The sequence below is a fragment of the Dendrobates tinctorius genome, unplaced genomic scaffold (genome assembly GCF_039654945.1).
Source record: "Dendrobates tinctorius isolate UK_male_01 unplaced genomic scaffold, ASM3965494v1 ptg000173l, whole genome shotgun sequence".
Lineage (NCBI taxonomy): Eukaryota > Metazoa > Chordata > Amphibia > Anura > Dendrobatidae > Dendrobates > Dendrobates tinctorius.
Window position 1 is genome coordinate 1,405,939 of NW_027361840.1, and position 16,373 is coordinate 1,422,311.

General features: G+C 45.4%; 1 long non-coding RNA gene and 1 pseudogene across 1 annotated transcript in view; one reads left to right on the forward strand and one right to left on the reverse strand.

The window, feature by feature from the left end:
- The window catches only part of LOC141053931 (uncharacterized), an 81,031-nt pseudogene that overhangs the window by 15,622 nt on the left and 49,036 nt on the right, over positions 1–16,373 (reverse strand).
- LOC141053944 (uncharacterized) overlaps positions 20–16,373 on the forward strand; it is an 84,633-nt gene continuing 68,279 nt past the window's right edge. Inside the window, exons 1-2 of the long non-coding RNA XR_012221292.1 lie at positions 20–918; positions 1,560–1,700. This is a non-coding gene — a long non-coding RNA (uncharacterized lncRNA). The remainder of the gene's footprint in view (positions 919–1,559; positions 1,701–16,373) is intronic.

Here is a 16,373-nt window from a genome sequence, read left to right on the forward strand (position 1 = left end):
TGCCACTGAATATAGACGGTTGGCGGTGGATACGGTTTGGGATTGTTATGCTCAATTACCCATTTTTAAGAGGGGACTTTCTAGTAAGATTAAGGACAAATTAGCCCAAGCAGATTCTCCTCAGGAGTTGGAGGCGTTCATACAGCACTGCGTGCGCATTGACATACGTATTACTGAACGTAGACAGGGGAAATTTGCAGCCTTTAGCCGTGTCTCTAACTCTCCCCTTCCTTCTAAAGAACTTGCAGGCAAAGACTCTTGGGAAGCAGAACCAGTCCCTATGCAAGTGGATGCTTTACAGCGGCGTGAGAGAGTAACGAGCGCAGGGAGCATCACTTTCATGAGAGTTTATGTTTTTACTGCGGTCAGTCTGACCATTTCCTTATAAACTGTTCTAAGCGGCCTCGCAAGGTACTAGCCGCTGTAGGGGAACATAATAATCAGGATGAATCTGTTACTTCTGAGTCCAGCTTTGCTGTGAATGCTGTGTTTCATTCCCTAGCAATGACTGCTGCTCCCAAGACACGGAAGGATAAGGATGCACATTGTTCCTCATTAAGATCTTATTGTCGGGCCAATGGATCTCATGGGCGGCTATGGGGGATTCTAGAGTTGGGGGTAACTTTATGGACATCACTTTTGTCAAGGAACATGGCATACAGATTCCACAGAGAACCACCCCAGTAGGCATGGAAACGGTGGATGGTTCTCCCCTAGTTTCTAGACCGGTGGATCAGGAGACGGCACCCCTGGAGATTTACATGGAACCCAATCGTCGAAAAGTGCTTTCATTTATGCTAATTTCTTCACCACATTTTCCTTTAATTCTAGGAATTCCCTGGCTTCAGGCACAGAACCCAATCATCAACTGGGAGACCAAGGAGATCACATTTCAACCAAGGGATACACCAGTAACAGGTCAGGTAAATTCTCGGGATGCGGAATGTATCACTGGAGTATCAATGTTACCACCCATTTACAACGAATTTTCTGATGTCTGTGACAAGAAAATGGCAGATCAGCTTCCTCCTCATAGACCCTATGGTTGTCCTACCAAGCTCCTTCCGGTGGAGGCTATTCCATTTAAAAATTGTTTACCCACTAGCAGCTCCCACAAGCCTTGAAAGAATACATTGATGAGAATCTGTCTAAGGGTTTCATTCACCCCTCCTCATCACTGGCAGGAGCACCCATCTTTTTCGGAAAAAAGAAGGAACTCTTAGACCCTGTATTGACTACCGGGAGCTCAACAAGGTAACCATTTGGAACCATTATCCTTTATCATTAATCCCCGAATTGCTGGAGTACGACACGCCGACATTTTTTCTAAGTTGGATCTTCGAGGAGCTTATAACCTAGCTCGGATCCGCTCTGGGGATGAATGGAAGATGGCATTTAGATGTCGTTATGGGCACTTTGATTACCTTGTGATGCCTTTTGGACTCTGCAACGCTCCGGCAACCTTTCAACATTTGGCTAATGACGTCTTTAGAGATTTGCTAGATCATTTTGTTGCAATCTATCTGGATGATATTTTGATTTTCTCCGATTCTTTGCAGGAGCATCAAGAACATGTTAAGACAGTTTTAAGACGTCTGAAAGAGAATCATCCCTACATCTAGCTTGAGAATTGTGCGTTCCACTGCACTAAGATTCAATTTTTAGGCTACGTCATCTCGCCACAGTGGCTTAACATGGAGGTAAGATTCTGGCTATTCTTGATTGGCCCGCACCAAAAAATGTTAAGGAGGTACAACGCTTTATCTGGTTCACTAACATTTATAGACGGTTCATCCGTAATTTCTCTGAGATTGTGCGACTTATTTCGCAACTAACCAAGAAGGAAAAAACTTTCTTGTGGTCTACACAGGCTCATGAGGCTTTTGACTGTCTTAAGTCCCATATTACATCTGCTCCGCTGTTGATCCATCCTAACCCAGCTGTTAGGGACAGCGGAACGCAACAAATATAAATAATAGGAGGTGCGTTCGCCGCCCGGGGTCCACCGTGCGGTAGGTGACAAGACCGCTGCTGGACAATGGCAGACTCTCTAGCTGGCGAAGTGCTGCACTCGGGTTAACGTCACCCGAGGAGTGAAGGCGGACTCTGTTAAGCCACAGAGATGCCCTAATATAAATTAGAAATGAGAACTGGGCCTGTTATCTCCACAGGACCAACTGGCGTGTGGCACCGCAGCCGCGAACGCCAATAAATGCTGCTACAGCAGCGCGGCGGTAACTATAGCCGCTAGACGACGGCGCCGGGAAGCCGGACACCGTTGGACGCTAGTGTACAGTGCGGGAAGTACAGTGGAGCATATCTTGCCACTAACTGGAGCTGACTATAACCAACACTCTGTCACCATTCGTATTATCAGAGGGAAGGGGGTTTCAAATAAGTCAGTCACCAGACACATGCATCCATCACCTTTCACACACAGCATAATAGTCTACACTAGCGCATGGCCGAGCCGCCATGCGGGCTTTTTATAGCCATGCGCTTCCGGGACCTTCCAGTACTCTGTGAAGGACGAATCAGATCTGACGCAGGACCTGAGCATGTGGCCCCTGCTCTCCACTGAGAGGTCAACTTGCTGGCATGCCCAGTAGCGCGGCAAGAGGACTTAGCCTCTGGAGCGGTTCCCTGCAAAGCAGGTTGCGCTACCATTGCTGCACCAGAGGTGGCAGCAACATCCAGAGTGACAGAGCGAGTCTGAGCAGCATGCCTGGATCGCCGGGATTGCTGAGCAGGTCCCTGAGCGGTCGGGGAGGAATGGGAGACCGCTGGATGTACAGCTCTGGATTCCTGCTGTGCAGTGTCAGGAATCCGACGCCTAACACCAGCATGGGGAAGAGTCTTGAGGAGATCATTTGCATATTCCCAGTGCCTTCTGGGATAAGTGAAGAGTCTCTGCGAGCGCAACGATCACTGGGCTTTGGCCGTTGCAGCTGAAAAGAGGAAATCGGAAAACCAGGGGAAGAGTCTTGAGGAGATCATTTGCATATTCCCAGTGCATTCTGGGATAAGAGTCTCCGCGAGCTCAACGATCACTGGGTTTTGGCCGTTGCAGCTGAAAAGAGGAAATCGGAAAACCAGGGGAAGAGTCTTGAGGAGATCATTTGCATATTCCCAGTGCATTCTGGGATAAGTGAAGAGTCTCCGCGAGCTCAACGATCACTGGGTTTTGGCCGTTGCAGCTGAAAAGAGGAAATCGGAAAACTGCGCGCCGATAATTTTGGCTCATCTTTCATAGTTTTTAAGAAATCTCAATATGGAAGAGGCCAGGAGCCATTTGGTGAGCTGCATTTCTTGCTACATGTTCACAGACTTACCAGTGGAAAAGCCAAACTTCACATGCCACAAATGCAAGCTTGTGTCCCTGTTGGAGGAAAAGTTGCAAAATCTCGAAGAGAGGTTAGCTACATTGAAGATCATTAAGGAAGGTGAAGAGTTCTTAGACAGAGCAGAATTATCTCTTCATGTTACAAAAAGAGAAGAAATTCGAAGTGCACCTGAAGAAACAAAGGAATGGAAGCATGTGACCCAGAGAAGCAGGAGGATCGGGAGGCAGTCAGCACCCATACTTCTCAGGAACCAGTACCAGGCTCTCACGCAGGAAAACGATGAAGAAATACATCAGGATAAGACTTTGCCCACAAACAGCAACCCTGTACGCCTTCAGAGTCCTCCTGGATGGAGAAAGAAAAATGTTGTAAATAAGAAACGGAGAGTGGTGGTCATGGGGGATTCCCTGTTGACAGGAACAGAGGCCGCTATCTGCAGACCGGATATAGCTTCAAGAGAAATGTGCTGTCTTCCAGGTGCAAAAATTAAAGATGTGTCTGACAGGATATCAGGATTCTTCAGACCTACAGATGACCACCCATTCCTGCTACTACATGTGGGGACAAATGACACCGCAAGAAACGACCTGGAAACCATCTGCAGAGACTTTGAAGACTTAGGCAAGAAAGTGAAAGAACTGGGAGCACAGGTGGTCTTCCATCCTCCCAGTGGATGGCCATGGAACAAGGAGGTGGAATAAGATTCTGCAGGTGAACAACTGGCTACGTCGATGGTGCCGTCAGCAACGATTTGGATTTATGGATCACGGAGTGAATTACCTTTACGATGGACTACTTGCTAGAGATGGGGTACACCTTACGAAGACTGGAAAGCATGTATTTGGAAGTCGCCTTGCTACACTTGTAAGGAGAGCTTTAAACTAGAACAACATGGGAAGGGAAGCAAAAGACCAGAAAAAGCCATACACCTGACAAATGCTATTGAGAACTCTGCTATTAGAAGTGGAAAGGAAGAACAAAGACAAAAGAATCTAATTAATAAAAATATTGGAGAAAGAGAAACCAATCACAAACTAAAATGTTTCTATACTAATGCACAAAGCATGGGCAACAAACAAGGAGAATTGGAACTACTAACACAGGAAAAGAAATATGATGTCATTGGAATCACTGAAACTTGGTGGGACAATACACATGATTGGAATACAAGACTAAAAGGATACAACTTATTTGCAAGAAACAGACTTGATAAACGAGGAGGAGGTGTCGCATTGTACGTTAGAAACGCTTATATCTGCACAGAGATTGAAGCTTCAGAGACTGGGAGTTCTGTGGAAACTGTTTGGGTAAGAATACAAGGACAGAACAATGGAAAGGACACCATTGTAGGCATTTACTACAGGCCGCCTGTGCAAGCTGAAGATATGGATGAACTCTTTATGCATCAAATGGCCAAGTTCTCCAAAAATATGACATAGTTGTCATGGGAGATTTCAACTATCCAGACATTTTTTGGGAATCTCTCTCAGGCAAAACTAACAGGTCAAGGAAATTCTTATCCTCTCTTGCTGACAACTTTATCTTCCAAAAGGTAGGGGAGAAAACAAGCGGAACTGCTACCTTGGATCTAATCCTTATAAACAGGGAGGAAATGGTTGAGGAGGTAGCGACCATGCTATTTTAGAATTTTGGATAACTAGAGGAGGAAGACCTGTGAAGACTCAGACGTCAAGGTTAGATTTCAGAAAGGCAGATTTTAAGGGATTCAGAAAGAGAATTGGTGGGATCCAATGGCTGGATATCCTTAAAGACAAAAATGTCCAGGAAGGATGGGAAACCTTGAAAAATGAAATTCTCAAAAGCACAATTGTTAACAATTCCGAAAAGAGGGAAGAATAGGAAGCATTTAAGGAAGAACACAGAATGGATGGATGAACACAGAACTTAAGCACATGCTAAAAAGGAAGAAAAAAATGTTTATAAAATGGAAAGAGGGAGGCATATCTAAAGCAGAATATAATGCTGTCTGCAGAACCTGCAGGGCACAAATCAGATTATCTAAAGCTGACAATGAATTGAGGCTTGCAAGAGATGTCAAAAGAAATAATAAAGGATTTTGGGGATATGTCAAAAGTAAAAGAAAAGTCAAAGATGCTATAGGATTTTTACAGGATGAAAATGATGAAATGGTAAGACAGGATGTTGAGAAGACCGAACTTTTAAATTCCTATTTTGCATCTGTTTTCTCTCAGAAAGGAAATGTAACATCAACTGTTCTTCACTGTCCTATTAAGGGAATAGAAGAATCCAGGATATCTATAAACAGAAAGATAGTGAGGAAACACTTAGCTAACCTAAATGAATTCAAGTCTTCAGGTCCAGATGAATTACACCCCAGAGTACTGAAGGAGATAGCAGAAGAAATTTTTGAACCCCTCTCCATAATCTTTGAAAATTCTTGGAGAACAGGAGAAGTCCCAGAAGACTGGAGAAAAGCAAATGTTGTTCCTATCTTCAAAAAGGGGAAGGTGGTGGACCCAGGCAACTATAGGCCGGTGAGTCTGACTTCTATACCAGGAAAGATCTTTGAACAAATTATTAAACAACATGTATGTCAGTATCTGGATAAGAATGAAGTGATTAAACAGAGTCAGCATGGGTTTGTAACTAATAAGTCATGTCAGACTAACTTAATTTCCTTCTATGATGGAATCACTGACTGGGTGGATCAATGAAATGCTGTAGATATAGTATATCTTGACTTCAGCAAAGCATTTGACAAAGTATCTCATACAATCCTTATTGAAAACATGACTAAGTATGGAATGGACAAGGCAACTGTTAGGTGGATTCATAACTGGCTTAGTGATCAGACCCAAAGAGTGGTCGTAAATGGCTGCACATCCAGTTGGAAGAATGTCTCAAGTGGGGTACCACAGGGCTCTGTCCTGGGCCCTGTATTGTTCAACATCTTTATCAACGATTTAGATGAAGGAATTGAGGGTAAACTGATTAAATTTGCTGATGACACAAAGCTAGGAGGGATAGCTAATACTAGAGAAGAGAGAGAGAGGATTCAAAAAGATATAAATAAACTGGAGAAGTGAGCAGCATCTAACAGAATGGTTTTTAACAGGGAAAAATGCAAAGTACTACATCTGGGCAATAAAAAGGAAAAAAGCATATACAGAATGGGAGGAATAGGGCTAAGCAACAGCACATGTGAAAAAGACTTGGGTATACTAATAGATCACAGACTGAATATGAGTCAACAGTGTGATGCAGCAGCAAAAAAGGCAAATGCAATTCTAGCTTGTATTAACAGAAGCATACAGTCTAGATCACGTGAAGTCATTATTTCCCTCTACTCCTCTTTGGTCAGACCTCATCTGGAATATTGTGTCCAGTTTTGGGCACCACATTTTAAAAAAAACATCAACAAACTGGAGCAAGTTCAGAAAAGAGCGACCAGAATGGTGACCTGTCTGCAAACCCTGTCTTATGAGGAAAGGTTGCAGGATTTGGGAATGTTTAGTTTGCAAAAGAGAAGACTGAGAGGAGACTTAATAGCTGTCTACAAATATCTAAAGGGCTGTCACATTGTGGAAGGATCAACTTTATTCTCATTTGCACAAGGAAAGACTAGAAGCAATGGGATGAAACTGAATGGGAGGAGACACAGATTAGATATTAGAAAAAACTTTTTGACAGTTAAGAGTGATCAATGAGTGGAACAAGCTGCCACGAGAAGTGGTGAGTTCTTCAATGGAAGTCTTCAAACAGAGGCTGGACAGACATCTGTCTGGGATGATTTAGCGAATCCTGCTTTGAGCAGGTGGTTGGACAAGATGGCCCAGTAGGTCCCTTCCAACTCTACAATTCTATGATTCTATGATTTCCTTTCATCGTGGAGGTGGACGCTTAGTATTGTGCATTGGGGGCCATACTTTCGCAAAGAACAGAGGAGAAAGGTCTGTTAAATCCATGTGCTTTTTCTCCCGTAAACTTTCTGCTGCAGAAAATAATTATGATGTGGGAGATAAAGAGCTCCTTGCCATAATCGCTGCATTTAAAAAATGGAGACACCATCTGCAGAGGGCAGCACAACAAGTTATTGTGCTCACGGATCATCGTAACCTAGAATTTTTTATGTCTTTCTCCACATCAGGCTCGTGGGAGTTTGTTTTTGAATCAACTTCATTTTGTCATTTCGTACTGCCCAGGCTCACGTAAAGGGAAAGTGGATGCTTTGTCTCAAATCTATGCCACGGATTCCGTACCTGGGTCCCCTTGCAAGACCATTGTAACAACCCTGCTGGCATCACTGCATGGCATCCCATCCCCCGCACACCAACTTACTTACTGCTTCAAGCCATGCTGTGAATTCTGTCTGTTGCCAGTCCTGTGCCTCTGCTCTCCATGTTTCCTGACTGTGTGTATAGGGGGGTGGCGCCTGAACTCTCTGGTTCTTATGTAGTCAGGGTGCTCCTGGCTAATGGGTCCCTGACCAATTACCTAGAGCCCTGGACTATTTAACCCTGCCCCATCCACTGGAACATTGCCTGTGCAATGTCTAATCTCAGTTAGTATCTTGCTGCTGAGGAAGCCAGGCCCTGTCCAGTGTATTTCCTCCTTCTCTGGAGGAATACTTCTTGTCTTGCTTTGTACCTTGTCTGCCTGCCAGGAGGCTGAATATCCTGACCCTTGAGTCTTGGTCCCAGTACCTTGTCTGTACTCTGTCCTACCTTAGTCTCTCTTTCTCCTTGTCTGTGGCTTCCTTCCTTTCTGTCTTTCCTTGTGTCCTCCGTCTGTGCACCTGCACCCTAGCAGCTCCGTCTGTGCATCTGCACCCTAGCAGCTCCATCTGTGCATCTGCACCCTAGCAGCTCCGTCTGTGCATCTGCACCCTAGCAGCTCCGTCTGTGCATCTGCACCCTAGCAGCTCCGTCTGTGCATCTGCACCCTAGCAGCTCCGTCTGTGCTTCTGCACCCTAGCCGCTCCGTCTGTGCTTCTGCACCCTAGCCACTCCGTCTGTGCTTCTGCACCCTAGCCGCTCCGTCTGTGCATCTGTACCCTAGCCGCTCCGTCTGTGCATCTGCACCCTTGCCGCTCCATCTGTGCATCTGCACCTGTTGTGAGCTCATGTGTTCATTCACCTTTTGTGTCCGAGGATCTCCCTCTTCTGGTGAAGGATGGTAGTGAGGTTGATTTGGATGAAAGAAACCAAACACCTGATCTGGTAGATTGTGACTGGGTAACAGGAACTGCAGACTGGATATAAGGCAGCCGACGCCCTTCTGAGTGGCTGGTGATTTCTCTGCTGGATTCTTGGAGACCAGTCTGATTCCTGCTTCCCAAAGATAAGTTTTTGCTCTGCTATAGAACTTATTAGTTTTGGTTTTGTTTACCTTGTTTTTTGAGTTCAGCCATCCCCGGCCGGGGGTGTGCTGGATTCTTATTCCTTGATCAGTGTTCTCTTTTGCTCTGCTTTCAGAATATTCTGAGTGCTGATATAGGGTTTGAAGTCTAGTGACTTCAGGGTCCTTTTTGCTTATCAGTTGTGTTGGGAAAATTTTTAGCAGGGTTTTCTCGGATTGCAGACAGCAGCTTTTCTGTCCTGTCCTTTTTAGCTAGCTTGGGCCCCATCGTTTGCTCAACCTATCTTTCTATATGTGTTAGTGTTTTCATCTTGTTTCACCGTCATTATATGTTGGGGGCTGCCTATTGCTTTGGGGTCTACTCTGGGGCAGTCAGTTTTTCCTTTTTCTCTCTTTAGGCTTATTTAGTTCTCCGGCTGTGACGAGGTGTCTAGGATCACCGTAGGAACACTCCACGGCTACTGCTAGTTGTGTGATAGGATTAGGGGTCTACAATCCGCTAGTTTCCAACCTCTCTGATTTTCTGGGCTGAGCTTGTGTTTTGTTTTTTCCTCCTCGGTGACTCAATCATAACAGAGTCACCAGCCATACCGCAGATTCTAGGATACTCAAAAGCAGGAAGGAATTGTTAAGAAAAAAAAAAAAAAAGTGTGTCAGAATTTTTTTTTTGTGTATATTTCTTCCTCTTTTTCTCTGAGGCCGTAGGAGGAATATATATATTTTTTTCTGATGGAGTTTAAGCAATTGTCTGATCGTGTGGAGCAGCTTGCTGCTGAAGTGCGAGGAATTTCCACCTATCTTGCTCATTCACACGCTGCTGAACCAAAAATTCCTATTCCTGATGTGTTTTTTGGGGATCGGTCTAAATTTTTGAATTTTAAGAATAATTGTAAATTATTTCTTGCCTTGAAGCCTAACTCATCGGGGAGCTCTGCGCAGCAGGTTAAAATTGTCATCTCCTTGCTGCGCGGCGATCCCCAGGATTGGGCGTTTTCTTTAGTACCAGATGATCCTATTCTAACTAATGTGGATGCATTTTTTCAGGCCTTGGGGTTGTATGATGAACCTAATGCGATTGATCAGGCTGAAAAAACTCTGTTGGCATTGAGCCAGGGTCAAGATTCTGCAGAACTGTACTGTCAAAAATTCCAAAAGTGGGCGTTCCTCACCACTTGGAAAGATGGTGCCTTGGCAGCTCTCTTTCGGAAGGGTTTGTCAGAAACCGTAAAAGATACTATGGTGGGATTTCCTGTTCCCTCTGGTCTTGACAATTCTATGTCATTAGCCATTCAGGTTGATCGGCGTTTACGTGAACGTAAAATTACACAGGAAATGCTGCCACCTGTTGAACAAATGTCTGAACCTATGCAATGTGATAGAGTTTTGTCTAGGGCACAATGTCAGGAGTTTAGAAGGCGTAATAAACTGTGTTTTTTCTGTGGAGATGCCTCTCATATTATTTCTGTCTGCCCTAAACGAGAGAAACGTTTTGCACACACATTTGCTGTAGGTGGTGTACAACCTAAGTTTCTTCTGGCAATTACTCTGATCTGCTCCCTGTCCACATTTTCTGCTAAAGCCTTTGTGGATTAAGGAGCGGCCTTGAACCTAATGGATTTGGATTTTGCCAAACGTTGTGGTTTCCCTATCACACCTGCTATGATTGAGTCACCGAGGAGGAAAAACAAAACACAAGCTCAGCCCAGAAAATCAGAGTGGTTGGAAACTAGCGGATTGCAGACCCCTATTCCTATCACACAACTAGCAGTAGACGTGGAGTGTTCCTACGGTGATCCTAGACACCTCGTCACAGCCGGAGATCTAAATAAGCCTAAAGAGAGAAAAGGGAAAAACTGACTGCCCCAGAGCAGACCCAAAAGCAATAGGCAGCCCCCCACATATAATGACGGTGAAAAAGATGAAAACACCAACACAGATAGAAAGATAGGCTGAGCAAACGATGGGGCCCAAGCTAACTAAAAAGGACAGGACAGAAAAGCTGCTGTCTGCAATTCGAGAAAAACCCTGCTAAAAATATTAACCAACACAACTGATAAGCAAAAAGGACCCTGAAGTCACTAGACTTCAAACCCTATATCAGCACTCAGAATATTCTGAAAGCAGAGCAAAAGAGAACACTGATCAAGGAATAAGAATCCAGCCTACCCCCGGCCAGGGATGGCTGAACTCAAAAAACAAGGTAAACAAAACCAAAACTAATAAGTTCAATAGCAGAGCAAAAGCTTATCTTTGGGAAGCAGGAACCACACTGGTCTCCAAGAATCCAGCAGAGAAATCACCAGCCACTCAGAAGGGCGTCGGCTGCCTTATATCCAGTCTGCAGTTCCTGTTACCCAGTCACAATCTACCAGATCAGGTGTTTGGTTTCTTTCATCCAAATCAACCTCACTACCTTCCTTCACCAGAAGAGGGAGATCCTCGGACACAAAAGGTGAATGAACACATGAGCTCACAACAGACACCCCTGCGGACGCCTATTCCTTTGAGGGGTATTGATGCTACTCCTTTGGCGAAGAATAAACCTCAGTTTTGGACCCAGGTGATAATGCGGGTCACCCCAGACCATCAAGAAAATTGCAGATTTTTGGTGTTGCATAATTTGCATGATACCATCGTGCTGGGGTTCCCCTGGTTGCAAATCCATAATCCAGTTTTGGATTGGAAATCTGTGTCTGTGTTGAGTTGGGGTTGTCGGTGTGCTCTTAGTGACACTCCTATTTTCTCCACCTCTCCCCAGTCGCATGAGGTTCCTGACTATTTGGCTGATTTTTATGATGTGTTTAGTGAGAGTAAGTCTGCGTCTTTGCCTCCTCATAGGAGTTATGACTGTGCAATTGAGCTAAGTCCGGGGTGTAAATTTCCCAAGGGTCGACTTTTTAATTTATCTGTACCCGAACATGAGGCTATGTGTTCTTATATTAAGGAGTCGTTGGAGAAGGGTCATATTAGATCATCCTCTTCACCCTTGGGTGCTGGGTTTTTTTTTGTGGCCAAGAAGGATGGTTCATTAAGGCCCTGTATTGACTATCGCTCCCTTAACAAAATTACTGTTAAATATCAGTATCCGTTACCCCTGATTTCTGACCTATTTTCTAGAGTTGAAGGTGCTTGCTGGTTTACCAAGCTTGACCTCAGGGGGGCGTATAATCTTATTCGCATTAAGCATGGGGATGAATGGAAGACAGCGTTTAATACTCCGGAGGGACATTTTGAGTACCTGGTGATGCCTTTTGGGCTCAGTAACGCCCCTTCTGTCTTCCAGTTCTTCATGAATGATATTTTCCAGGACTTTGTGGATAAGTTTCTGATCTTCTATTTGGATGATATTTTGATCTTTTCCAGGCATTGGGACTCTCATGTGGAACATGTTCGGACTGTGTTCTGGATTTTGAGGGAAATCTCCCTGTATGTTAAGGGATCGAAATGTCTTTTTGGTGTACAGAGGATTTCATTTTTGGGATTTATTTTGTCTCCGTCAACTATTGAAATGGACCCGGCCAAGATACAGGCCATTTGTGATTGGGTTCAGCCCACTTCTTTGAAGGCTCTCCAGAAGTTTTTGGGTTTTGCTAATTTTTATCGTAAGTTTATAGCCAATTTTTCTGTTATTGCCAAACCATTGACTGATTTGACTAAGAAGGGCGCTGATTTGCTGAATTGGTCTCCAGAGGCTGTTTCTTCTTTTCAGGAGCTGAAGCGGAGGTTCACTTCTCTGGTTTTGCGACAACCCAATGTCTCACTTCCATTTCAGGTGGAGGTGGATGCTTCAGAGACTGGTGCAGGAGCTGTTTTGTCCCCAAAAGATCATGTAACATCTAAAATGAACCCCTGTGCCTTCTTTTCCCGAAAGTTCTCTCCTTCGGAATGCAACTATGATGTGGGGAATCGAGAACTGTTGGCCATGAAGTGGGCATTTGAGGAGTGGAGACATTGGTTGGAGGGAGCTAGACATCAAGTTGTGGTCCTCACTGACCACAAGAATTTGATCTACCTTGAGTCGGCTAAACGCTTGAATCCGAGACAGGCCAGGTGGGCCTTGTTTTTCACACGTTTTGATTTTGTGGTCTCCTTTCTTCCGGGCACTAAGAACATTAAGGCTGATGCCCTCGCTAGGAGTTTTTTGGCTGATTCTCCTATTGTGACCAAGCCTGCTACCATCTTAGGTGAGGGGGTGGTTCTTTCTGCCACCTCGCCTGATTTGAGACATGCTCTGGAGAAGTTTCAGGAGGATAAGCCTGAGCGTTGTCCCAGTGGTAGGTTGTATGTTCCTGACCAGTGGAGGAGGAAAGTGATGTCTGAGGTTCATTGCTCCACGCTGGCTGGTCATCCAGGTATTTTTGGTACTAGAGATTTGGTGAGTCTGTCTTTTTGGTGGCCTGCCTTGTCTTGTGATGTCAGAAATTTTGTGCAGTCCTGTGGGACTTGCTCCCGATCTAAGCCTTGTTCTCATTCTAGTGGGTTGTTGATGCCTTTGCCGGTGCCCAGGAGGCCATGGACCCATATTTCAATGGATTTTATTTCTGATCTGCCTGTCTCTCAGAGGATGACTGTTATCTGGGTGATTTGTGATAGATTCTCTAAGATGGTCCATCTTGTACCACTCCCTAAGTTGCCATCTTCCTCAGAGTTGGTGCCCTTGTTTTTGCAACAGGTGGTTTGCTTGCACGGGATTCCTGAGAACATTGTATCGGACAGAGGAGTTCAGTTTGTCTCTAGATTCTGGAGGACCTTTTGTTCCAAGTTGGGAATTCAGTTGTCCTCCTCTGCATTTCACCCTCAGACCAATGGGCAGACGGAGAGAACAAACCAGACTTTGGAGGCTTATTTGAGATGTTTTATATCTGCTAATCAGGATGATTGGGTCTCATTTTTACCCTTGGCCGAATTTCCTTTAAATAATAGAACTAGTTCTGCCACTTGGATGTCACCCTTTTTCTGTAACTTTGGGTTTCATCCTCGATTTTCTTCAGGGCAGGTGGAGTCTTCTGCCTGTCAAGGGGTTGACACTGTGGTGGAAAGAATGCAGCAGATTTGGGACCAAGTGGTGGATAAGTTGTCTCTTTCCCAGGAAAAGGCCCAGCGGTTTTCTAAGCGGCATAGGACCATTGGTCCCCGGTTTAAGGTGGGTGATATGGTCTGGTTGTCATCAAAGAATATCTCTATAAAAGTGGCTTCTCCAAAGTTTAAACCTAGATTTATTGGACCTCACAAGATTTTGGAGATTATTAATCCGGTCTCTTTTCTGTTGGCTCTTCCTGTCACATTTAAGATTCATAATGTGTTTCATAAGTCCTTGTTGAAGAGGTTTGTTGAACCAGTGGTTCCTATGGCGGCACCTCCTGACCCTGTGTTGGTTGAAGGTAACATGGAATATGAGGTACAGAAGATACTGGATTCCCATCTAGCTAGAAGGAGACTCCAGTATTTGGTTAAGTGGAAGGGTTATGGTCAGGAGGATAATTCCTGGGTCTCTGCCTCTGATATTCATGCCGAAAGATTGGTGCGTGCTTTTCATCGGGCTCATCCTGATTGTCCTGGAGGCTTGGATGAGGGTTCGGTGACCCCTCCTCAAGGGGGAGGTACTGTTGTGAGCTCATCTGTTCACGTTTTGTGTCCGAGGATCTCCCTCTTCTGGTGAAGGAAGGTACTGAGGCTGATTTGGATGAAAGAAACCAAACACCTGACCAGGTGGATTGTGACTGGGAAACGGAAACTTCAGACTGGATATAAGGCAGCCGACGCCTTGCTGAGTTGCTGGTGATTTCTCTGCTGGATTCTTGGAGACTAGACTGATTCCTGCTTCCCAAAGATAAGTTTTTGTTCTGCTATAGAACTTATTAGTTTTGGTTTTGTTTACCTTGTTTTTTGAGTTCAGCCATCCCCGGCCGGGGATGTGCTTGATTCTTATTCCTTGATCAGTGTTCTCTTTTGCTCTGCTTTCAGAATATTCTGAGTGCTGATATAGGGTTTGAAGTCTAGTGACTTCAGGGTCCTTTTTGCTTATCAGTTGTGTTGGGAAAATTTTTAGCAGGGTTTTCTCGGATTGCAGACAGCAGCTTTTCTGTCCTGTCATTTTTAGTTAGCTTGGGCCCCATCGTTGGCTCAACCTATCTTTCTATCTGTGTTAGTGTTTTCATCTTGTTTCACCGTTATTATATGTTGGGGGCTGCCTATTGCTTTGGGGTCTGCACTGGGGCAGTCAGTTTTCCTTTTTCTCTCTTTAGGCTTATTTAGATCTCCGGCTGTGACGAGGTGTCAAGGATCACCGTAGGAACACTCCACGGCTACTGCTAGTTGTGTGATAGGATTAGGGGTCTGCAATCCGCTAGTTTCAAACCTCTCTGATTTTCTGGGCTGATCTTGTGTTTTGTTTTTTCCTCCTCGGTGACTCAATCATAACATGCACCCTTGCCGCTCCGTCTGTACATCTGCACCATTGCTTCTCTGTCTGTGCATCTGCACCCTTGCCGCTCTGTCTGTGCATCTGCACCCTTGCCGCTCTGTCTTCTCTGTTGTTGCAGAACTTCTTGCTGCAGTTTCTCCACAGACCTTGTGGTTCAGCTCTACTCCGCAGTCCTGCAGCTCCGCCTACTCCGCACTCCTGCGGCTCCACCTACTCCACACTCCTGCCTATAACCATACCTGCACCTCCTGTGTGAACAGGTCCAAATCCTGTTCCAAAATACACCACTCCCTCCTGCCTACACCTGCACCTGCTGTGTGAACAGGTCCCTACCTGTCCCTTCTCATATCACGCCAGTCTGCCATGTGCCTCAAGCCGTGCCCACCTGTCCTGTGTCTCAAAGCTGTGCCCGCTTGCCCTGTGTCTCCAAGCCATTCCCGCTTGCCTGTGTCTCCAAGCTGTGCCCGCTTGCCCTGTGTCTCCAAGCCGTACCTGCTTGCCCAGTGTCTCAGCCGTGCCTGTCGTGTCTACCTGCCTGCCTGTCTATAGCTTCTGTCAAGGTGACTTGCCCCGAGTGGGACCAGCAGCCATAGCCAGACACCACCCTGGAGTGGCACCCGACAGCTATCTGCCGCACAAGCCTGACCTCACCATCAGAGGCTCCAGTGAAGACCGAGGTAGCTGTCGTAGTCACGCCCCTTCCAGGGTAGTCTGCTTTGTGGCACAGTGGGGTCACAAACCCCCTGGCTCGTGCCATTCAGCCAAGGCGCAAGCGTGACAACCATTTTGTCTGAGTCAACTTTGTCAGAGTCATCCAGAAAAAGGACTTATGGAAGACTATTAAGGAGGACTATGACGCAGATCCATTCCTTGCTAACCCTACTGATGATGTTAACCTGGTTCTCAAGAACTATATGTGGGTTCGGGATCAACATTTATACATTCCAGAGTTCGTAAGGCTGCTGTTCCTCAAGTTTGTCCATGACTCTAAGTTGGCTGGTATTTTTTGGTGGCCTACCTATCTGAAGGACATGAAGAGCTACGTTCTCTCTTGTGAAGTATGTGCAAGCTTTAAGACTCCTCGTGTATCACCTACGGGATTGCTGCAACCACTACCCGTTCCCTCTCACCCTTGGGGGTCTATTTCGATGGACTTTATAGTGGAATTACCACCTATGGGGGAAAGAATTTTGTTTTGGAGGTGGTAGATCGCCTTACAAAGGCTGCTCACTTCATTCTTTGCACTGGTCTTCCCTCTTAGCTAA